Source organism: Nicrophorus vespilloides, unplaced genomic scaffold, assembly GCF_001412225.1.
Source record: "Nicrophorus vespilloides isolate i.1.1-1 unplaced genomic scaffold, Nicve_v1.0, whole genome shotgun sequence".
In the NCBI taxonomy this organism is placed as follows: Eukaryota; Metazoa; Arthropoda; class Insecta; order Coleoptera; family Silphidae; genus Nicrophorus; species Nicrophorus vespilloides.
Window position 1 is genome coordinate 292,862 of NW_017099656.1, and position 25,359 is coordinate 318,220.

The 25,359-nt window shown below is 28.7% G+C and overlaps 1 protein-coding gene across 2 annotated transcripts in view; it reads left to right on the plus strand.

The window, feature by feature from the left end:
• Positions 1-23,215, plus strand: part of LOC108565057 (prolactin-releasing peptide receptor-like) — a 59,074-nt gene extending 35,859 nt beyond the window's left edge. For both annotated transcript variants that reach the window (XM_017924315.1, XM_017924316.1), the window contains exon 3: positions 22,578-23,215. The gene's annotated coding sequence lies outside the window, so the exon portion shown is untranslated. The remainder of the gene's footprint in view (positions 1-22,577) is intronic.
• The last annotated feature ends 2,144 nt before the right edge of the window (positions 23,216-25,359 follow it).

The following is a 25,359-nucleotide window of genomic DNA, read 5'->3' on the forward strand; positions in this document are numbered from 1 at the left end:
AATAAAGTAATACTTGTTGAATGACCAACCTCACTCGAACTACTCTCAAAGTTTGAATGTCGTGCTTTAGAATTGCTTTTTTTATGCGCCAAGGCCTTTATGCATGAAATAACAGGAATTTCTGTTTTAATATAATATTCTTTTTCCGCTTTCATGTGGAATATTGCTAGAGGTCTTCATTTGAGATATCCTCTGTAATATGCAATGTAATGTCAACTGGTTTATTAGATTTTTTCTATTAGAAATATACAAATAATATTAATATTTTACAATAATATTATAGATGATTTTTAGATAAATATAAAATCAATTTAATTGAATCAAAAATTATTTGCAAATAAATTTAGTTTGATAGCCCTCAGGTTGAAATCGGTGGATTTCCCGATGATTGTTTATTTCGGGATTTCCCGGGAATATAATTATCAGATACACCAACGCTTGCTTTAGATTGAATTTATAAGTATAATGATTATATAAGTTATTCCCGGGAAGGAATTAATGTATTAATTTCATATTCACATCTCGTAGATAATAAGTTTGATCAAACCAACTAATTTGAATGTTAGTTAGCATTACATTTGTTTAACTCACAAGCTTTTATTATTTGCTAATATAAATATAATACATTCAATGTATGACAATGAATGTTATATGTCCACGATTCCCAATCGCATTATTACTATTAGGAATTGATCGGATATTATCTTCACATAACAATTTTGTGCCATGACCTATAAACTGTATCAATTGAATGTTTTCGTCCGGATTTTTATCTTATTGCTGCTGGCAACGATCCTGCGGTTAGTACAGAAGTTAGATATTACATTTGCATATTCCTTGCCAACAATGAGACGTCGGCACGGAGAAAAATACATTGCTCCAGTTTTCACAACGAATTGAAACACACCTTTTGTTTGGAATTAAAAAAAGAAGAATGATTTAAAGGTAAATTTAAATTCTGAATATAAAAGGCTACATTTTAATGAACAGTGACTGAAAATAAAATGAACAAAATAAATATATGCGAAGCTTGCAAATCGGGAATATTCCAATGTGCTGCTGTTTATTATTTCAATTAATTTTCGCGAGTGCGAACTTTAGAACAATGGTGTGGTTCGGTCCGAAAATGGTTTGGTACACATCCAATTTATAGTTTTAACAGCGAGAACTTTCCGCAACAAACTGCGCACCACAATCGAAATCGCTCATAAAAGAGCATTCAGCAGAAATTTCAGGTTTAATTGTTGTCGAATCTATACAAGATTGCTGTGTTTTCATCTGTTTGAGGGACGCCAAAGTTCTAGCAGAGCTGCTTGTTTAGGATTTTCGGGATGCACAGACATGCAAATACGACCATCCAAAAAGGACTTGATTCTATTAAGTTCCTAACTAATTAATTCACTTAATTAAAAAAATAAAGACGTAATTCCAAATACGTTTATAATATTAAATTAACGCAATTAATTGCTACCACCTAATATGAAAACCGCGAAAAAATTAGTAGAAATCAGATGAATTCGTACCGAGTTCTATAGAAACTCAATTCTAATTATTTACCCAAATCTTCTCACCTATTAACATCTTTCAAATTAAAATTGTCAACCTATTTTATCGTCTATCAATGTATTTGAGGTCGATGTATGAACTAAATTAGAAATTATCTTTATATAATAACGTTTAAAAATCTCACATTGGAAAATTTGATTAAAGTATCGATTTATAGCGGTGAATCAATATTATAGATTACATATTTACAAAATTCTCTACACCCAAAAACAAATGGAAAACTGTATTAACAGTAAAAATTTATTAATGACGTAAAACAGATTCATTAGTGTATGTAATAACCATCATCCTGGATGATGTATGGCTGTTGATACAAGCAGAAATAAATCCGGTCCAGTCGTTTTCCGCATCTGTATGAAATGATGATGTACGTTTTCCAGAACGGCTTTGTTTGTTTATGCGACTATTTGGTATTGTCACTCAGTTTATTAATTAATGTTATTAATCGAAAATCCATGTAATCTGATGCATTGAATATATGTTATACATATATGTTTTCATTTCGTTTCGTATTGAATAAAATATAATGTATTTTCTCATTCAAATATTGGCATGCAATTGGCAGTGCGAGCGTCACTGAGTTTGTGGCAGAATGGGAGATAGTAGGTCACTAAGATGAAATGCCGGAAAGTGTCTATCAAAAAAGAGCAGTCTCGCATCTTTGTGGAAGTTGTGGAGAATAAAAGAATACAAAAAACTAGACAGCTGACGGTCGGTCGAACGCTAAAGAAACGCTTGTCTTATGGTTCCGTAAACACAGCTTTTGATAAAAAAAAATCAATCTTTGGAACTGTACCAAAGCCATTGACCTAATGAATTGATATGTTTTTTTTTATTAATGATTTCAAACTATTATTATTTGTAAATAAATCATCTCATATCTAAGTATTTGTAGATGAAAAACATTCATCTTTTTATAGAAAAATTGAATAAATTTTTCAATGAATTTACGAATAATTTTTAATAAAATAAGTCGTTATTTAAAAACAAATATTATGTCAAAATAAAGTGTTTAATTGCTAAATATTTACAGACAATTATAAACTGTTGGTGACATATATATTTATTTATAATGGAGATATACCATGTTTTGGATATTGGCACATCTAAAGTATTTACTCTTTTGATAATAAATTGCGGCTCCCAACGCTCACACTGGAAAATTCACTATACTAGTAAACATAGCGTTTGTAATGTTATGTGCAGTTTCCTACACTTTATTTTTAACGAAGAAGTGGCTCCAAATAGATTGACCTCTAGTATATACTAATGATCTAATTATACGTATTTGAGATATGACGTGTGAAACCCTCTGTTACTCGCGCGGCGTCTTTTAAAACTGGAAAGATGGGGCAACCTATTGATTTAAAATTATATATATATAATGAAATTCAACTTAATCTCCATTTAGATATGTATCGAAAAAAAGTTTTTGATCGGATGCAGAGATTTTACAAAAATTAGCAATGGAATCAGACAAAGACAAATGTAATATGTTTTATTTTCTCCTCAATCTGATTAATTATATATTTATATAAATTAATTACAAATGTTATATTCAACGGAGTATCTCAAACGCCACGCCAGTAACGATATTAGGAAATGCCGCGCTAGTAATATAAATGTACGTGCTTAATAAACAACAGTAGAAACATACCTTTATATTCCATATCATATTTTACAGTAGATATACCTGCAATTCTCTCTAAATAACCTCCATTCTTAAATTTAATTAAAAGCAATGAAGGAGCATTTCAACTATGCAAAGTAGTTAACGTTTTTTTACGTTAAGTAACTAAAATTATTGTATTTATTTTAATTAAATGGGTCGTGAGTGATGCGGAACGTTGTGAAATTTGCAAAGGTTGGAAACGAAGCACGTTAGCAAATTAATTTCGGTTCCATGCATACAACCAGCCGGTGGTACCCGACGATATTAATCCGTGCAATTGTGCTGAACGCTGCGGTTGTCCTGATCCTTGCATTATTATGTCCTGGACATACAAACAGCGCATCCCTCCGCCGACACGCGTCACAACCATTTGGTCTACCAGAAGCAATTATTGTTAATGCAACTGCGTCCACTTTTCACCGACATTCCATGGATGAATTTCGGTCCCCCTTTCAAAGGTCCTCATTAGCAGTCGAAGTCGCGCATCTCCCGCTGGCTTTGTCCTTCCGAATGGAAAATTATCATTTTCCATCCGTTTCAAGGATGATCGTTACTTAAAGGGGCCGATGTGGGAAATAGACTGTTTGCTATGCACTCGTCTTTTTTCCGTGGAATAAAATATTTGAGTAGAATTCAATCCCGCTCGATCGATACGAGGGGGAATGCTTTACGTAAATATTTATTTCATTCTTCGAATTCCTGTTGCGTATACGCATATATATTATTAAATTCAACATAAATTTTACGGAAAGGAAACAAATGTTTTTTTTGTTCTCTTATTTTTTTTATTTACAAACTATTTTATTAAAACATTTATCAAATTTGATCACGTTCATTATTATTTGGAAATAATATGTGAATTTCAGAATATTTAGTTATAATAAACTAACTTTTTATATTGTTGAATTATGATCAAGAACATTAATATTTAGAATATTTGTAGAATCATTATGATGATAACCATATTATTAATAATTTTACTATACAAGATCATAATACTTATTTAAGATAATAGAAATCTTACTTAATAAATTAAACGCACAAAACTTTGGCTGTTAATGTCAAAGGAACTAATAAATATTGACTAATTACTATATATGTTATAGCATATATTAATTAAAATAATTATTGTCTGAACTCTTACAACTGTCCTAGAAGTTGCAGTTAACGTATAATATTGCTTGTTGTTTAGATTAGTTGTACCCACAGCAGTTTCCGAGGAATCATACTTGCTGATTTCTGAGGTTATTTAGTTACTAACTTTCAAGTAACTTTTTTCAGTACAAATAAAAGTTGATGAAATAGGAACCTTTTGTCATTATTTACATTAATATGTTGTTTATACCAATTTGGTACAAATAGTTACGAATTCATTTGAACCATTATTTTCTTATAGCAACAAACATTAATATTAAAATGTGATATAAATAATTTCTAAAATGTACATACTATTTTCTTAAAATTACAATCATTTATTTATAGAAATATGATTTGATGACAAAATCAGACTTAAAATTAAAAAAAAAAACAATTGCCTTAGCAAGTCAAATTTACAAATAGGTGACAAATTAAAAAAAAAGCAATGAACTTTAATAAGAAATGTTATATAATTTTCATAATCTGTAATTAAATTAATACTCAAATTATATATATTATAAAAGCTTTGGCTGTTTCCAAGCTCTACAGTTATTTCTGAATAAGTGTTCTCACTTATTTCAAAGGATATTTTTTTTTACTTAAAACAAGCTTTCATTACTGTAGCATCGCTAAATATTTGGTCGAATTCAATCCTTTGTAAATTCTACATGGGGAATACTTAGCGTTATCCAATTTCGTAAATACTTGTTTCACAGTTTGAATTATTTTGCGCATACCATAAATATTAATTTGTGGAAAACATATATTTCATAATACTGGTGTTTACAGCTAATTTATTACTTATACATATGTTTCAATGCATGAAAATGTAGATTTGAAATGCAAAATTATAGAAATAAACAAAAAATATATTAAAAATTAATTAAATATGAGAATCGATATAATTGATAAGTTTATATTGTTATATATATATCAATACCTCCTATGGTTTGATTGGATGAACCGCATTATGCAAGTTATATATTATGTGAGGTTGGGATTTTTAAAGAACATTTATTAATTAAATCTCAAAAATATTATTCTACAATATTTGATTATTGCTACATTCTGGTAATAATCAAATATTTTTGGCCATGAGGCAAAAAGAAGAAAACAAAATAAAATAAAAATAAGCTGTGAATGGAATGATTTCCCAACGGAAACCTTTCAAATACAAATATAAATCTAACTGAATAATAATTTTGACAACAACCACTTAAAAATATTGAAATAAACTGAATTATTTCACACAATTCTACATATTAGTTATTTTTTACTAGTTCGTTTGCTTGAGTATATAGATATTAAAAATATCTATTAAAAAGTACATTTGTCATTTAATATCAGTTTTGACTATTTGCATCATTAGTTTCTTTAAAGCTTGCAGCAGTTATTCAGTGGTTTTCAGCTGAAAACGTTATTCCTTTTTTTCTATTAAATCGTGTCAAATAAAATGGGAACACAGCAACGTTCGTTTGCGAAAAGTCACTTGTAATATGTAGCGATCTCTCGTGTTTCGCCAACACAACAAAAGGACAAAGAGGACCTTATAAGAACAGAGGGTTGGAAGCAAGCACACTTATATATTACGTAATGCACTCGGCGTTGCCACCAGCTGTAGAAATCCGAGAGCGACAAAGAAGGCCGTCCGCCATTCCGTCTACATTTTATCCCCTAAAAACGTGCAAAATATGATTTTTCTTGGCGTAAATTAATTTGCCCGCAGGCTGTGTTTTAATATAAAAGATCCCTTTTTACCTCCGGTGCCGTTTTTTAACACGTTAACTTAATCTCCAGCAATTTGGAGATCTGCTTTATGTTCACTGAATATACTTGTTTTGTTTTATTATTTTAATTTTGGTGTGTGTGTATACATATATTATGGGGTATATAGAGGGAAGGTGTTTATGAATATCAAGAAAAAGATGCTATAAATCTCGTTGCTGTTTTTCTCCTTTAGTTCATATTTTGCAAGGGTTTTGAAAGCAGGTCCTCGAAACAGGTGGTTGCGTTTCAAGTAAGTGGTGAGGGATCTCGATGGGTTTTGGGAGGTGGCGGATTCGGCTGTTTAATATCGACTTTCCTCGTGATGAGGGGTTGGACTCTGTTGGGAATAATTTACTCTACTAGCAGAGTATAACGCAAAGGATTGTAATTAATAGGCAGATTTACAAATTTCCTTACACGCTCTGAAACCATGTTTACCATCCCATATAATTATGGACCTCAGTATACACACTACGCAAATTAGTTTACTTGAAGCATATTACCTTATGTTGTGTGTTTCACATAAGAAACCCAAACCTGCTTAACTACAAATAGGAACAAGCGTTTGCTCATATTATTTAGATAACTCATCTTGTTTACATTACACAACAGACGTAAGTTCATTTAAATGGAAGTTATTAGCTAGATTAATGCTCTACAAATGAAGATTAGTACATATTAATTTAATGTCTATATTCTAGTCAGTAACAAAAAACACAAAAAAATATACAAAACAATAGTTTCATTATAATGAAAGGTACAAATTTTAGAATTATTTATTTTAATTGTAAAAATAGTAAATAAACAGAACCAAAGGAGACTTGACTGTATACAAGGAAATGCATAAATCATATTTTTGATAATTTATCTTTGAAATTGTCAAACTGGGTTATAGTGAATCCGGATAAATCGAAGCCAAACTATACGAGGTTTATTGCTTTACTACAAATGGATCTATCATCATAGCTGCCATTACTGTCACCATGACTACCATCTGAATATTATTGAATCGATCGATTATTATGTAGTTAGTACACATGCAAACAATACTTGTGTGAATGCATGATAATGATAGAACTTTTTTAATATATCGACTTTGTATTAAGTGTTTACGTTTCTGGGCTTACTGGAAATTCATTACCAAGTAACTTGAACAACTTATGTAATATTTAGAAGAAAAAAGATATAAAACTTCCATAATCTAAGCATAAAATTATTAATAATAATTTGAGGCAAAACTAATTAATTTGAATTATTATTTGTTTATATATATTAAACGTTATTATATAATCTAAAAATAGACTTAAACACTTTATATGACAGTCCTTTAGACTAAATTAAAACCAAAAAAGATTTGTGAATAAATAAAATAATTTACTAGAATAAATCAGATCTGTAATATTTTCTCGTCTGCAAACTTTCTTCAAAATCGCGTGTATTGATTTACTTTGTGCTAGCGAACTCCAAACTGTCCTAAACAGAAAAATCTCAATGTTGAATACAGGGAAGCTAAAAAAACTTCTCGATTCAATTCACCTGTCAGATTTTCTATCCTCGCTGAGAGAAGTCCATCACTTATTCATACAAAGACTCAAGAATATTGATTCTACAACTTCACTACAAAACATATCTAGTTTTTTTTGTTATAATAAATTACTGTGCCTAAAATCTTGATAATCATAATAAATTAGTTAATTCGCTTATATACAGCAATACCTCGCTTAGTACGGCTTCGATCAGTCCGGATTCACTATTTCCAATCAAACAAAATTTTAATTAAGTAAAGAATATTTACAAAGACCTCATAGTATATTTCACATCTTAAAAAGTTAAACAACATAAAATCGGGATTATAGCTAGATGTATAGGCAATGAATATAGTCTTTATTAGTCTAAACTAATAGAATATTACTTTTACAGAATAGAAGATATTTTCTTATGTAATAAATCTTAAGATCTTCTAATTTATTTATTAATTAAAAAAAAATACCGATGGAAAATCTTCAAATTATTCACATTGATATTTGCTCGATAGCCAATTTGGAAGATAATCAGTTAAGAATTAAATTGCTACTTTTTATAATTGATTAAACTTTGTAGGAAACACTGCGTTTGTTATAATTAAATTTATAAGTAAAATTATCTATTTCAATTAGAGTTCTGAATTGTATGAATATTGTAAAATAGGTCATCTTGTTATGAAGGAGTAAAGTTTGGAATTGGCTCTAGAAGGAATTAAACGTTATTATAAATTATACTTAAAGTCTCCTAGCAGTAAGCGTTTAATTGGTGTAACAAATTGCAACAGACTTTCAGCGTTGTCGCTAACATCTGATTTATGGATACTTTTCCATGTAAATGTTGACATACAATTACCTTTTCAATTATCTCAAGGTAAACTTGTCAAACTTTCAGTTAACGAATTCTAATGAAATTAGAAAATTTTGAACAATTATAATTATTATCATATTTATTACAATAGTTACATTATCATATTATTCAATAAGAATAATGTTAAATTGTTGCAAAATGTTGCATTCACACTATACTTGATGTGAGACAAATGTTAGATAATCACATTAATAATAAATGAAATTGATATAAGATTAGTATTGAATTATTGCAAAATTATTTTTTATTTACTATTTTAGGGCGACCAATAGCCGAATAGTTAAGTCGCCCTACCCATCCTCTCGTTGGACTTTCAGCCAAGTTGAAATAATGGAATCGCAGAGCATTAGTATATTGAAGTTAACCTAAAAGACGACAGCCAACCTACAAATTAAAAATTAAAAATCATCATAATGGTAACTATCTACCGGGAAAGATTACCTACCTAATGTCAACCGCGATCTTAAATTTACTCAATGAATGTGAACATTGAGTAAATTGATGAAAATATTGTGAATAAAATTATACGATATAAAAATAATAGTATTTTATAAACATTAACGCAACGAAAGGTACTTAAAAGCATAGAATTTACTACTATATAATTCAACATCCTCACTATGGTTGATATAAATCATATGGCTCCATCGGGTTTAGTATTTTAACGTGTAATTGATAGTAACTGATGAAATTAACAGAACTCAAATTTGCATATTACAAGATTTACAGTTTTTAAACATTTTGGGAGAGAAAACCAAATACAAGTTTTTTATTCACTTTGTTGAAATGAATAAAGTTGCAACCGAATAATAAAATACAATATATATGATATACGTATTTTCTTGCTATTACTACTTTTTTTTTAATTTCATTTTTTTTATTGATATTTGAGTAACCTTACTGAAAATAATCTTGGATACTTTTTAAGAAAGTGAATAAACTACATGTTGTACATGAATATCTGTTAAAAATACTTATATTACCAAATACTGCGGTTATCATAATAATACAACAAATAACTTTCAATGTGAATTTTATATTTATATATAATATATAATACTAACAATACATTTTGCTTATATCAAATTATAGTAGCAATATATGGATTATTATTTATATATGCAAACATTGAAGGTTTATTGACTAAGATTGGTAAATACCCAAACCAATTTGTGGTATATGTATGTATGTTTGCACAGATTGCCAATGCGCCCAAGTTCATATGCGGCTTTAATAAATTGGAAAATTGTATCTGTAGATATTCTGTGCATGTATAAATTTAAATTGCGTTCCGTACATGTGAAATGAACGAGCACGAGGCGGTTCCTCCTGCCCTGCCCCGTTCAGAGTTTCCTTTCATCTCAAAAACGTATGTATATCAGGACTGCATTTCCCGTCGCATCCACCATAATTATTTCAAAACAATATTCCTCCATCGCTTCTAAATGCAATTTGTATTGTAAGATGCTTGAAATTCCGAACAATGTTCGAAGCCAACCCACGCCTTAATTACCTTCAATTGCAATTAAACGGAAAGCAATCGAATCACGCCGGAAAAATACCCAGGTTTCATTGCCTGACACAAATTCATTTCAGTTGGATGGATGCACAGATCGATGTGTACTTTTTCAATTTCAAGGGTTCTATTTTATTTTTCATCTGAAACTGTCCCGATTTTTTTTTTGGTATGCTTGAGTGAGCCATTTTTATGGTTCAACGCTGAATAATCAATACAATACGATATATTTTCACATTCCTTTGCATAAAAAAGTAAGATTTTATATTTTATTTAAGCTTTATGATACAATTATTCTTTGAAACATTTTTATTTTTATTAAATTTAAAATCTTGAATTATATACATTGTGATTTATAAACTGTATGTTCGCTTTTCTAAGTGTGGTTTTTTAAGTTATTGATTAGTCCGGTATTATATATTGTCTAAACCGATTACACACACTATTCGAGATGTTGCTTTACTTTGAAATCTTTACAATATATTTAAACAAATATATAGTAAAGTATAGTTTACAATTTAAAACAAATTTTGTAATATTTCTTAAATATTTATCTTTCAATGTATATAAAACTATTGTTTTATATTAAAAGAATTAATAGGATTGAAGGAGATCTCATTGACGTTATAATTTGCGTGTAGATTCTCTTACATATAGATGGAGGAGTCCAAACCAATCCTATATAATTTACACAACAACGACGTCGAGAAGGTAGACTATATATGTATGCTGACAATACCTGCGTTGTGTGGGGTGAGGATGTAGAGCATTGGATTTGGAAACCGTAGTTTATAAAGATTCAGTCTCCTCGAACAACTGTTACATAAGAAAAAGAATGTGAAAAGAAGTCCATTCAAATGATTACTTTTATAGTTATATATTTATATTCAGAAGTAGTAAATAATGGAAGAAAATTAATTAAATTTATACTGATTCTTAGTTTTCTATTTGAAATAAATTATTTACCTTTGTACGTAATAGAAATATAGTGAGAAGTGTGTATATAATAGAAAAAATAATGAAAGAAACGACTTTTTTCCAATTATTGTATTATGAAAAAAAACTTGAGAAAAAGTTAATAGGAATAAAATAAAGCAATACGATCGTTTTCACCAATATCTGGATTATTTGAAACCGGACTAATCGATGCAAAAATAAACTGCACAAAAAGAGACTTACAAAAATAATTTAGTATAGTATTTTTTAGAATAAATTTGATTTTGTGTAATTAAAATTTAGTTTCGAAATTTTCAAATCAGTCTTTACTGATTTTGGACGAGATGTATTTCTGTATACAGTGGCACCTCGCTTAATGAGCAAAATGAACTGTTAGAAAAATGACTCGCTTAACGAGCGACGTTTCGCATAACGAGTTACGATGAGAAGAGAAGTCATCATTTTTATACCTTGTGTACACATATTATGTGTATTTTTTAATATGTTTCACTATACAAGTAAAAATCCGGACATTTTTGTACGGATTAAATTCGTTAAACGAGGTTCAACTGCATTTATATTGTAAGATATTAAAATATTGATAAATAATGAAACAAAATCAGTTAAAATTGTATATATGCTTTGAATGTGGGAATATTTCCTAAGGATTGTAGCATTTTAATATCGTTACTTCTCTTTTGCATTATACCCTGGTAGTGCCTAAGTAGATTACAGCCTCCGTTGGTTTCGCATTAGTAATTATTAATGTACCATAATGTACATGCGTTTAACAGTATGGTAAAGTGAATGCTTTTAAATGGCAACACCTGGATCGTAGATTTTAAAACATGAAATAAAATTCTTTTAAATATTCGAATTTTTAAATATATAATCAGAATTTTCAAACTTTAATCTTAAATTTAATTTTAATTGATATATTGAAATTTAATTATATTATATTTCGAAAACTATTTTTATTTTTATAATTTAAAAACCAATGTACTTGGTTTTATACTTTGATTCTTAGGTATATTTTTGTCAATATTGAAATATTTAAAATGCAGTCGTACCTCGGTTAATGTTGTCACTGGTAACGAAGCTTGTAACTGTCCGAAAAACTGAGAGAACTTGGAAAGAAGTTACCTGAGGCCCATGTAAGCCCTTATGTAATATTTTACAAAATTAATAAAGTATATTATAAAGCAAAGGAAAGAAGTTACTAAGAAATACTTAAATACAGTTTTTCGCAAAATATAACAAGAAGAAAATAACATTCAAGAAATTAGGAATTATGTTATGAAGATGGATTTTGAAGGTTTTTATGGGACGTTAGAAATTTATTGAATATATATAAGACAACATGATGATATTTTGGTGAAAGATTTAGTAGCTTGTTAACAACAAAGATAAAGAAAATGAAGATAAAATTTAAGAAGTTCCTGTTATAAAAATGTTAACAACCAAATAATTAATAATGTGCTTAAATAACTTTGAAAACGTTTTAATTTTGTAGTAGTTGTGAAAATGAAGAAGTGCTAATATTAAGCAATCAGTGCAAAAATCAATAATTCCCTATAGGCAATTCTTAAACGAAAGAGAAAAGCGCAACTTTTGACTTACTAGTATAAAATGTTATTATAATTTGCATGTAACTTTACTATTTATTTAAGAAAACATTACTTTGTTCGAGGAATTCAATGAAAACAAATTTGATTGGTTTTTATTATTCATAATAAATTACATTTTTGTCCTTATATTAAAAAATATAACCAGATATTTTCTTAATTTATTTATTTTTACATAAGGTTGCGTAATCAGATTATAGCTATAATCAGCACTTGCTTGGACGCATCTACCATTAGTAAATCAATCTGTAATTTAAGTAACGTATTGTTATTATTACGAATAAATAAATAACAAAACCAGATTTTTTCAATTAAATTTGTTATTGTATGTGTTTTCGTAGAGAGACGATAAATCTGTAAGGAATTGTATAGCGTTTTTGCGAAGTAGGTTGGCGTCGATTTTTCGTAAGGGTAGGCAGGTTATAAATCGTTTTAAGCAGCCGTTTTGTCGGAGGAAATGAGGGTTAATTTTTCAACAGCCTGTAAATTTTTATTGGCCACTAAAGGAAGGAAGGATCTTCCTCTCTCTTCGTATGTTGTTGTGTGTTCTAGTCAATTGAGCCATTAATAGATCGTTCAACTTGTATACAACGAACATAAACTTTCAGGCAAACTTAATAAATTCACAAAGGATGAACGAGAATGGGTAACATATAACCCCTTTACATCCCATTTGGAAATAGGACCAATTGATTTCAGTTCATTCACATTGATTTTTTTTCTTGAATGTAGAAATTATACCCGGATGGGAGCAAAAAAAGGCAGTTTCGGGCTGTTATTGCGATACAAATTCTTTATTATTTATACTAACGATTCGGGTTCCCTTCTCCGCCTAATATGTTTTAAATTTGCAACAAATTTGCAATTTACGTATTCATGAGATTCCATTTATAAAGGTTCCGTTTGAGAGACCCTCATTTCTTTTTGATTACCAAAGGTCTTCTGAATATGAATTTCTATATTCAGGTATGCATAATAACAATTACTTCTTTACAATAAAACAACATATCTCGACAATGAAAAATGTATATATAATACTAACATACAGCGCAAAAGGAGCGACGCTCTGTTGTGTTCTACAGTGTTATGATGTGTTCCGCGAATTCAGTGCCACAACATTCTATTCTGTCTGAACCTATTATGTCATGTCTTTCTATTAACCGTATACTCTATGGTGTGTGTTTCTATAATGTTAAGTATTCGATCATAGTATGTACTATTAGTTACATAGTAGTTACTCTATTATTTGTTCTTTGTGTATCTATCCGTAATCTTCTGAAGACCAAAAAAAGCTAAAGCCCATACCGGTCTCTACTATACTGTTAAACCAAATTATGTATTTTTTATAAAACTAATAAAGATTATTAAATTGCAATTTCAGGGAGCAAAGTATATTATTGAACATTACTATAAGAAACTTACTAAATTGAATATTTTCATTAATGACTTTATCTATAAACTGCAAAGTAAATTTATAAAACATAATATACAAACAGTAGCTATATTCCGCCGTAATACTAGTATTTTTTATATTTTAGTTTCAAATACTTTATAAAAAAATACAAAATAAATATTACATCATTTAATTAATACATACAGTTTTCAACAGATGGAAAAGTAGAATCTGTAAATGTAAAAATTATGAAAGGATTTGAGAATCTCAATAATAAACTCGACTTTTTTTGCGGATCAAGAAGACTTATGTAGGTCATCTGAGCGTAATCAGGAGGAATAGTATAATAGGCCTTTTAAGGAAAAGCTTTAACCAAGAAAAAAGGCAAAGCAAAGATCTGCAGGATTAAGCCCATGGGAAATGACGATTTGGGATTTTGAGTACGTTGCATTAAAACTTTATTATTGCCAATACAATTACTGTATTGCTGTACGTGTTAATTTTGCAAACAATTATATTATAAATAGCAAATATTACCAAATAGTGTAGTTTCGCGAAACAAAATTCCTGCACACTTGGTAAACACATGTTCGCAAATTGAATTAAACTCAATATAATACGTATTGCCGTACGCAGACTGCAATTTGAATAGAATAGAACCGGTTATATAATTGAGAAGGAATTATAAACAGCTTGCACGATAAATGGAATTGCGCAAATGATCTTTCAATACGATCGAATGGATCAATTATAATATCAAAATAATAATATTTATTCAATGCTCCAATGTGTATTCAATAACAGTTAGGGTTTGTTTATTATGATCACTAATACATTACATGCAAGAAAAGCAACGTAACACGCGTAATAGATATTATATAACATACGGATATTGGTAATATGAATATAAATTTAATTACAATAATAAAAAAATCTTTTTTTAAAACTTTTATTATACTATAAGTTGAATGTTTTTGAACAAGACAGAAAAAAAAAATAAAAACAAAATAAAAGCATGGAGCGGAACGATTTCCCATCGGAAATCTTCCTATATAAAAAAACTATGAAAGCTATTTTTATTAAATACAATGATTGGGTTGAAATTTGTAGTTGGATTACATACATAATAACCAATATGCATTGAGAGATCCTAAAAAAGCTCTAAATTTACCAGTAACATATAGTAAATGTTGTTGTGACTTCATTTTACGATGTTTTATTTAACGCTTGTCATCTAGCAACGCCTTGATTTGAATCATTTGTTTGAATCTATAATTATTTGAATCGTTTATTTAGAAAGTGGTCTAAGTCCATTTGTCAATGTTTTGTTGTTGACCGTAGTAATGTTTATAATTTGAGGTTTGATACCAAAAACAACAATTTGCGGTAAAGTATATTCAAAGTATATGATAATTTTTAACACATACATTTTCACACTTAGTTCAATAATTAAAAAAAATAATATTTTGAAAGTGACCTAAGTCTACGCAATTAATTGTTGATAATATGCGAAAGTGCCGATTTTAAGATTTTTGAAGGCAATGATATGCAATGAGAAAAATATCGGCAAAATAAAATGATAACGTTTTCTATGATCATAAGATGCACCATAAGTCGATTTGTCAATGTAAAAAAGTGCGTCTTATGATCCGAAAAATACAGCAATTTAAAATATTGCAATAAGAGTATATCTCTTTAATATATTGAAGTTGCTTATATGGAAAACTACCGCTGTTTGATTAAAAAATGAATAGAAGTCCCGAGTGGATTAATGATGAAATGAATGCAATCCTGTGGGATTACAAATGAGAAGTCTGCAATGCAATGTAATATATCAACATTGTAAAATTTGCCATGTAATTAATACATTTAAATATAAATATTAAATTGATGGGAACTAGAGACATTTTGATTTTGTACGGTACGTCAGTTTTACCAGAGCATCGATCCCATTGTTCGCTACCATTATTATGCAATTATTAGAAGTAATTTCCTTGCTCCAGATTAAATAGTATATTATAAGTTTTGAAGTAGAACAGTTCATGATAGTAAAATATCAGTTTTAAATTATTATTTTAATAACTAATATTGTTATTAAATTTTTTCTCTTATTTTGTCTCATCATCAATTAACTTGATCCGAGATTTAACTTCTAGACTTACGATCAATTGTATACCTCAATTTTTTGACTAGTCGAAGAAATAGATACATACAACAAATAAACCGCATATAAATAAACCTCCATAATGGAAAAATAAGATTTTTTTTAATTTCTACAATTAGATAATTTTTCAAGTTGTCGTTGATAAATGTCAAGTCTGCAAATAATATCAATTGCACGATAATTCTTATAAATATAATATTTCCCTTTGGCCAGCCTATTAATATATTTTTTTATTTTATGTTATAATTTATTTATGTATAGAATGTATTTTTTTTATTATGTATTGATGTTTGGCCAATAAATTATTATTATTAATTATTATTATAATATTATTTCTGTATGAAATTATTTATAAATTTTGGTATACATGTAAGTACATATGACCAATATAATATTTATTTTTTTATGAAATTCTATTTACGACAATTTCGACCCTACGTCTGCGAAACAGTTGTATGTTGAGAAATGACTGTATTGATATTCATTTATATATGTCCAACTGTCAGTTATCAATGTCATTAGAGTCATTGGAGTACGCGTGAAAACAATTTACCTATTTTGTAATAATACATCTGTCATTAATGTCTCAAGTTAAATGTTGTGTGGATGCAGCATTTTTTTGTTTTTAATATAGTTTTAACGAGGTTCATAATTACAAAAGTTTTACACTTTCTATAACCCTTGTGTTTTACACTAAATGAATAATTGTCCATTATACTTACATAATTGTTAAAGTTTCATCCTCTTATCATCGACTTTTCGATATACGGTAAAATAGTATAGCCAATCGAGTCGAGAATTCTATTGCGAGTTTTTATTTGATTTTAGTCCAAAAGACTTGTTGTTACGAGGTTATACAACTTTTACTAGGTCGATGTGTATAGCCAATAGACCATTACAATTGCTCCTTATTTTCGGACCCGATCTGCCATCGATAATCATTATGGCCTGATTATTTGTTATTGTCATATGAACGCAGGCAGAGCGTCGGCGTCCGCCACAGACTTCGTTACGTGACGTGTAGCTATGGAAACAGACGTTTCGCATTGTTACACTGAGCGATGCCGTCCGTATTCTCGAGGGAAGATACCGGGTGGACGTTAATAGTAGTACCTTGTATTATTCATCCCTTTGACAGTGGAAATATTCACTCATGACATTCGTTAGAGACCTGATCTTTTGCCTAGCTCCAATTACAGCATTTTTACCAGTTTTCCAAATAAGCTAAATTCTCGCCGGTAAAACGGAAATAAACAGATTAACAAGGATGGCAGTCATAATAACAGCACTCGCGAATAACGAGTTTAACGAGCGAATACGGCGAACAACAAATTTATTTAAATTGGATCCGCATTCGATACAACTTTCCAATTTGTGTTACCGTACGTACCGTATCGTATGTGCGTATTTTATGCATCAAATTCAACCATGTCTGTAATTCCTAGTAGCACTAGAGTATGTACCATATTGCAATATACTGAAAGCTTTTCTCACTTCCACTGTTTCTATAATAAATATAAAGAAAAATTGATTGAAATATAAAATATCATTGAACGATAATTATTAAAACTACTAAATGTATATATTTCTAAATTATGAAAAATATTATAACGTAATTTAATAAAAATAAGGAAAATTAATATATATTATTTTAATTCATCTAATTAAAAAGAAAATCTAAAAATTAGTACTTTTTTTTTCAAATTCAGCATTCTATCCATAACGGCAATAAGCTGTAGTCCTGAAATTGTTTAGAAGGTAAATAAAGGATTGGTCCAGCAACCATCCTTCACTTTGAGCACGTTGCGTTTATAACATCCATAAGTATATAACGTGCACAGTTTACACAGTTGTTAGAAACGGTTTGGCAAATCTTGTGGCTTCAGTTTCCGTCAATGGATAATTGTGTTGATCAACCCTGCTGCTAAGTGGTTTGGGTGAACAACTTTCAGTCACTGATGGTAGTTTGTGATGGCTTTTCTGACCTCTTCTTTTAGCAACTTTGTTATCTCCTGTAGCAGATTTGAAGAATGTACTGGGTCAGCATCAGATGCACGATTGTGTCATAAAAGATCCGTATTTTTTTCTTTTATGTAGTCAAAACTCTATACATGTTTATTATTTTTTGTATATATTTAGGTCTTCGATTAGTCCGGTTTTAAACAGTACGGAATTACCCGGACTATACGAGGTATTTTTGTATTTTAATACATTAAAGTAAAATTGGTTAGATGTAGGATTTGCATTCAAGAAAGTTAATATGTTAAAAATTCAATAAAGTTATTGATTTAAAACAATAAATAATTAAAAAAATAACAGAAATATTCTCATTTATTTTTGTAATAACATTTATGCTATATAAAGGGCTATTGTCCACAAGCTTTTCACCATTTTATAATATTTATAAAGGAGAAACCTTTAATAATCTTGAATTTTAAATGATATCGTCCTACTCGTGCGTTGTAGTTCACAAGAAAAGTTAATTTAGAAATCCGTTAAATTCTTAATTTTAATGTTGAATTATTAACGAATTGCGAAAGGAACGAAGGACTAAACATCTCGGAAATATGAGTGTATTGTTCGCGACTTGGAGTATAATTTATTTGGGACCGTATTCCCTGTCACATTAAAATTAATTGACTTTCCATTGTGATTTCCTGGAGCGAATTAAATGAGGCTGACATGGGTTAGTAGCAGTCAATGGAATTCGGGAAACGCTCTTTTCGATCTACAAATATGTGCGGACCAGCAAATATTTGCATATTTAAATGATGAAAAAGGTACTTTAACTAAAAACACTTTGCTTAAAAAGACACAAGTTCAAGTTTAAATATCTTGTATTTATATATAAGAATTACAGTTATATAGGGTATGGAGACTGCTATGGGCTTTCGCCTCTTTCAGACTTCTGATATTAATTTTTTACAAAAAAACGGTAGGGGAGATAAAAAGACACAAGAAACAGTGGACAAGGTAATAAATGCAACCGACGTTATTTCCTAAGTCAAAAATATAATGGTATTATTGCTATTCTTTCAAAACGAGAAATAAAATAAAGGTTTCATTAATTTAATATGTTAATAAATAATATTATTGTTTCAACAATATTTCAGTTCTATTAGTCAATAAACCTGATACCAAATCAAAATCCTCTAAACTGATTATTTCTAGTTGAGTTCATAAATAGTTCTAATTTTATATTTCAATAGAATGATTGTATTTTATGAAGATTTTCATTTCTTACAATATTTTCATATTTAGAACTTTCAAACCGCAGAAAAAAGACACTTAAAGTAAAAAAAAATGATGATTTGTGTATAAAAATATTCATTTTGTCAATTAAAATTTAGATTGTTTTGAAATTTTCAAATAGTAAATCCGGACTGATCGAAGCCTCTTTATGCGCCATCTATTATAGACTCTAGAACTAAATTTATTTATATTTTAATTGTTTTTACATGTATTATTAAATGTATTCATATTTCACTTTTTAGATATGACAAATATTACAGATTGTCATGTAAAGTTTTATTGTATATATAATGTATTCTGGCGTGGATAAGGATGCGTGACACATGAAAAAAACTACGAATCCAACGTTTCTAACAATTTAAATTTTCAAGGAATACTTCGTTTATAATCAAACTTGTGCTGTGCCTGCCATTACCTCAATTTGCTAAACATAGGTGAATGAATGTCTGCTGAAACTCCATTAAACACTTCCCTATAACCAACACATATGTTATCCTATTTGATACAAGCTAAAGTTTTAATCAGCTTACGCGAATCCGTCTGGAAATTGCATTTCACATGAATATTTTCAAAACAAAACTTCGTTAATTATTTAATTCATCGACAATTTAAATAAACACCTCAATTCATCCTGCAACTTTGTATGTAGTTAAAATGAACTCATTTTTGTTTTGTAGAACGAACGCATAATTTATTAAAAAGTTTCATCTCGGAGAACGCTTTTCGAGTTCACTATGTAAATTTGTTAATTCCGAGAATTTGTTATTATACTTTTCTGCTCTTTACAACTTTCAATTATATTAAATGCAAAAGTATTTAATATTTTCTGCGAAAATTCTTTCATGTCCTTTGAGAATTTTTATTTAATCTTTCCTCCGTAATAAAATATATTTATTATAGATAATAATGAACGTAATTAAATATATTTTCAGTTAATTTCCAAAAAAAAAATATTTTGATTTTTAGTAACATCTCAATTATTCATGTAATCAATTGATTATTTAAAATGAGAATTGAAAAGTTCAAAGTGTTTAATTTAAATTCCATTTAATGTGTGAAAATAAATAATTAATAATGAATTTTTTTTACAATTTTAACGACAATTACATATTATATTCGAAGTTTGTCGACTCTTTTCATTATATAACATTTTCATCATATGAACAAAGGAAACCTTTGTACGAATTTAATTAATTAATTTTACAATTGACACAATATTACCACTCATTAATTAAATTCACAATTATATATGTTTTTGTAGCGATTGCATAAAATTTATTATTTCGCATGAATTATTTAGTCAAAAAATAATAGCAATGGCAGAGAGTCGATGTTAAAAATGGAAATTGTTTTAGTCTTGTTTACATGATCCAGGTATAATTAATTATTTTTGTTGCACAGTAATCACCAAAATACCGTACTTGCTTATATGTTTTAACGAGGTTGACGTGAAAGTAATCTCTTGTAAGCTTGTACGTATATTAATTATAAACCTTAGAGTTTATAAGAAATCAATCCTCAAAGCATTATAATATGTAACATAACATATCAAAGACTGTTATTGCTTTATGCATGTATATTGCGCAATTATTTGCATAGCTGTAGGCTATTTGCAGAAATGGATGCATGGATTAAAGGATTTAAAAATTCTATGTACTTTAATTGCAATTATCTTGGAAACTTTAGCTTGAAACTTTCCCCTTTATACAAGAGATCAAAGGACCAAGGAAATATTTCATTTATAATCTTGTTTATGGTGCTTGTACATGTCACATATCAAATAAAGAAGCAAATTCACAATTTATTGCATTTATCTCTAATTATCTGATTTTTTAAACATTGGGTTGTTCCATAGATAATCATATGTTTAAAATTTAATACAGGAATCACATAGTACGGATAATCAGATCTACCAATACTGTTTGAAACTGAAGTAATTAATGATTTTTAAACAATCAAACGATAAAATACGACCATTTATAGTTATATAAAATTTTTATTTTGCTCAATTAAAATTTAGTTTTTTCTTTATTTTTTCGAACCGTACTATAACGAATCCACTCTGATGGCGAGGTTTTTAGGATCTTTTATGTATAAATAAAAATATTAAAATTGTTCTCTTTATTTAAATTATATATCAAAAATATTTAAAAAAAATTAAATTAATTAGTAGACCAGATGGATGATGTTTTTAATATGTTACAGTAGTATTATTTTGTATATATTTTGTTGATTTTTAAATTTTTCAATTTAAAAAAAAAGAATATTAATTTTGATACGTATAGTTTCTACAGTATTTGCTCGATGTATTTGTAGTAATTCTGTTAAATTATAAAATTAAAAGTTTATTCAATTCAATAAAAAATAAGTTGTTTCCTACAGTCGTCTTTTAATGTAAGTTATTCAATACAAATACTAAATAAATACAAAAATAAAAATTGTGTCTAAATTGCAAATAATAAGAAGTATTTTAATTGGCTTTTTTGATTTTAAAAATATGATTTGTAAATAAAATGAATGAATAAAAATATATAAAAATCGTTTGGTTCATGTGTAAATGTTTGTGGTGTAGGAAGGACTTTACCGAGGGCATAAAGGAAAATAGTGGTAGACATTAGTAGCTGGAATGGAGATCAAAAGTTCATTTGTGGAACGTATTTCGCCTGTTCAAATATTGCCAGTCGCCTAATAACTTCTTTTCCCTTGGAACGCCGAGTATAATTTCCGTTTATTTAGTGGATTAGGCAAAGGTCGTACGTAATGTAAGCTCCCGTTTGTTTGCCACGTCGACATTAACAGCGGTCCCATAAGTCGGACGGTGTTTGTCGTCTTCTTGCTCTTGTTCTTGCTAAAAGTAAGTGAAACGTCTGGTCGTAAGTCTGCAATAAATTGCACCGAAGCCGGAGAATCCAATGGTCAAACAAGTAATGACTCCAAGTGCTCTGTAAACTGTTCCTGGTAACACTGCAAATCCGCTTTTCTAAAACCGTACCAACCAACAACCTTGCACTTAATAAATATTTGTCCGGATCGGACGCTCTGAATAACACAAATATGATTTATGGAAACACACTCAACCCAAATGACGTTTCCATTATTTCCACTCTTTGATCATCAATTTCAATGCAATTTACTAAACCCAGTTCTTTTAATTACAGATTATTCATTCCCCCAACTGTACAAGCCAAGGACTACCCAATTCTTCAGCTTCAAGGACATCTCCATTCGCAAAACCTATCAGGATTTAAGTTAATCCCCCAAATAAAAGTATTCACGTACTTCTAATTACCTTTTAATCTCTGTGTCACGATTAGTATTATTATTATTGTTTTATTCACATGGAAGAACAAATATTTTTATATGTGTGCTAATTTCATGTCAACGGCTTTCTCTGTATATAAATGTAACGGATAGAAGAATTTCAAATAAACACATTTTATGTATATAAGGGATTTTATCTGTGTAGACAATATATCTTATGCTGCTTAAACGATGATCGATGTATAAAATATGTAAACCTAAATGAAATGTATTGATGTAACCTAAGTGTAAATAGCGTCAAAATATTTGTGATAGTATTTAAATGTGCTTCTAGCGTTGAGAGATTACATAATTACGGGACGGACAGTGTTCGACGGGCCCCTAAAATAAAGTCGTATATCTGCTCGTTCCGTTTTTATATGCAAGAAAATGTACCACCTACGAAAATAACTACATAGTCTTTAGGATACGAAAACAACAAACAAATGTATGCTTCCTGTTTATAATTGTAATTTACGTTATATAATAAAGATTAGTGCGGGGAAATTAAACTTTTTATTTACATCTTCCACAATACAATAGATTTTTATTGGTCAGAAAAAGCGAAAATCTTAATTACCTTCATAATACATAGTCAATCCAGCTTTTTTAGGAAATTGGCTTAGATTCAAGCACTTCAAAATAATATAAGGTAGGTATTTAAATGAATGTCACAATATCTTTTTAAATTAATTGTGTATAGTTAGATTATATTACATGCATATAGCAACAACTTATTTTCTATATATTTTTTCAGTTAAAATTACATTTTTTAACTTTATAGAAAGGTATACAAAAATGGCACACAAAATCTTTATATTTATTTATTATTATTTTCAGTTGAAGGATTCAATTTTGTCACATTGATTTACAACAATTTTAAGTACAACAATATACCTTGCATAGTCCGGATAATCGCGGACTGTTTGAAACCAAACTAACTTAGGAAGTAAATACTTTACTTAACAGTAATGAGTGAAGAACCGAACATTTATATAATATAATACTCATTTATTTTTATTTGACTGAATTCAAATTTACAATTGTTTTGACATTTTCAATCCGGACTATATAATCCATAATTACTTAAAAGAAGAGAAACAATAATTATCTTTTTTTTTAATAATTTAACAAGAATAAATAATATTTTTGCAGTGTACATAAAAGTTTATAAGTGCAGAACTCATAACTGTTGTTTTCTCTTTTCTCTTGCAATCAAACAGATGAAACTATATACGTTTTGGAGTGCTTGTTTGTTGTCGATGGTCGAGCATCTATACTTACTGAATGTATGAGTTTCAGTTTAAAATAGGAATATCCATCTATCTCAAGTTCAAGAAACTTTCATTACATGGTCAAACATTCCCGTCTGAAATCTAATACGAAAAAGAAAAAAAACGTTATTTTTATATTTGTTGATTTAAAGTAAAAAAAACAACAGAAATTGATTAAAAGCAGCATTTTCTTCAATAACAAAGTGAATACTTTCTACTAAAATATAATAAAATGAAAAATGTTTAAATGTTATAAAGGATAATTGACCATAGGTCTTTCCGCCCAGATTAGTATTATTGTTGTGTTCAACTATTAGATTAAAACATCTAATTCATATATTAAACACGGAACCACGGAACCAAGACAGAAAGCGAAGCTTCTTATCAAAACCATAGAATGTAAAATGTTGTTCCCCTTGTTTCATAGTTAGTTTTATAGATAGATTAGCTATTTTCTGATTAATTTTGGTCATATCGTTAAGTGAATAACAACCACATAGTCATAGGAAATATAAAGGAAATACTAGAACCTAGTTTAACACATGATTAAGAATAAAACGCATAAAACAAGTAAAACCCATTGGATTGATTTGTTTACAAACCCTAATACTTCACATCAGACAACAGCAGACAACATTCCACAGTGACTCGATTTTCCAATGGACACGAGATTATTTTAATATTAAATATTGGATCAAATATAATATATACTTTAATAAATATAAAACAAATAATAATTTACAAAAAAAAAGTACTTAATCAAAATAGTTGTTAATAAATAAAGACTAATTGACTTTTATTGCAGATGGAAAATATGGAAGAAAAGTTCCTGCAGATGAACGAATTCCACTTTAGAATACCGACTTTTCAATTTAAGGGGCGAACTTCTAATGTAAGAGAAGAATAATGAAATTTCATTTTTATGAAGTCACGCTATTATTGGCGAAAAAATGATTAAAAATCCACGCCGTAAATGCGACTTAGAGTTAATGGTACATTCAATATTCAATTTCGAATATTCGCGACACAGAGAAATGTCTTGATTAATACTTTATTTTTCATAAACCACAATTTATATAATTTAATTAAAATATAAAATTCATTTAATTTGTGACATATTTTTATATATTTATCAAAACTTACTCGTTTTATATGAAAACAAATCAAATATTGAATAAGATGCAGTGGTGTTGCTGCAGCGTAACACTCTTTTAAAAAATAATTGAATTCATTATATTTTAAAAATTTTAATGCACACCGGTTGAAAATCACTGTTCTAAAGTAACAAATTCGCTGCTGCAGCTAATTCTTCGTGCGAATTCGAGTTTCCGTCACCATATAAGGCGATCTTATCGAGTGTGCAAAA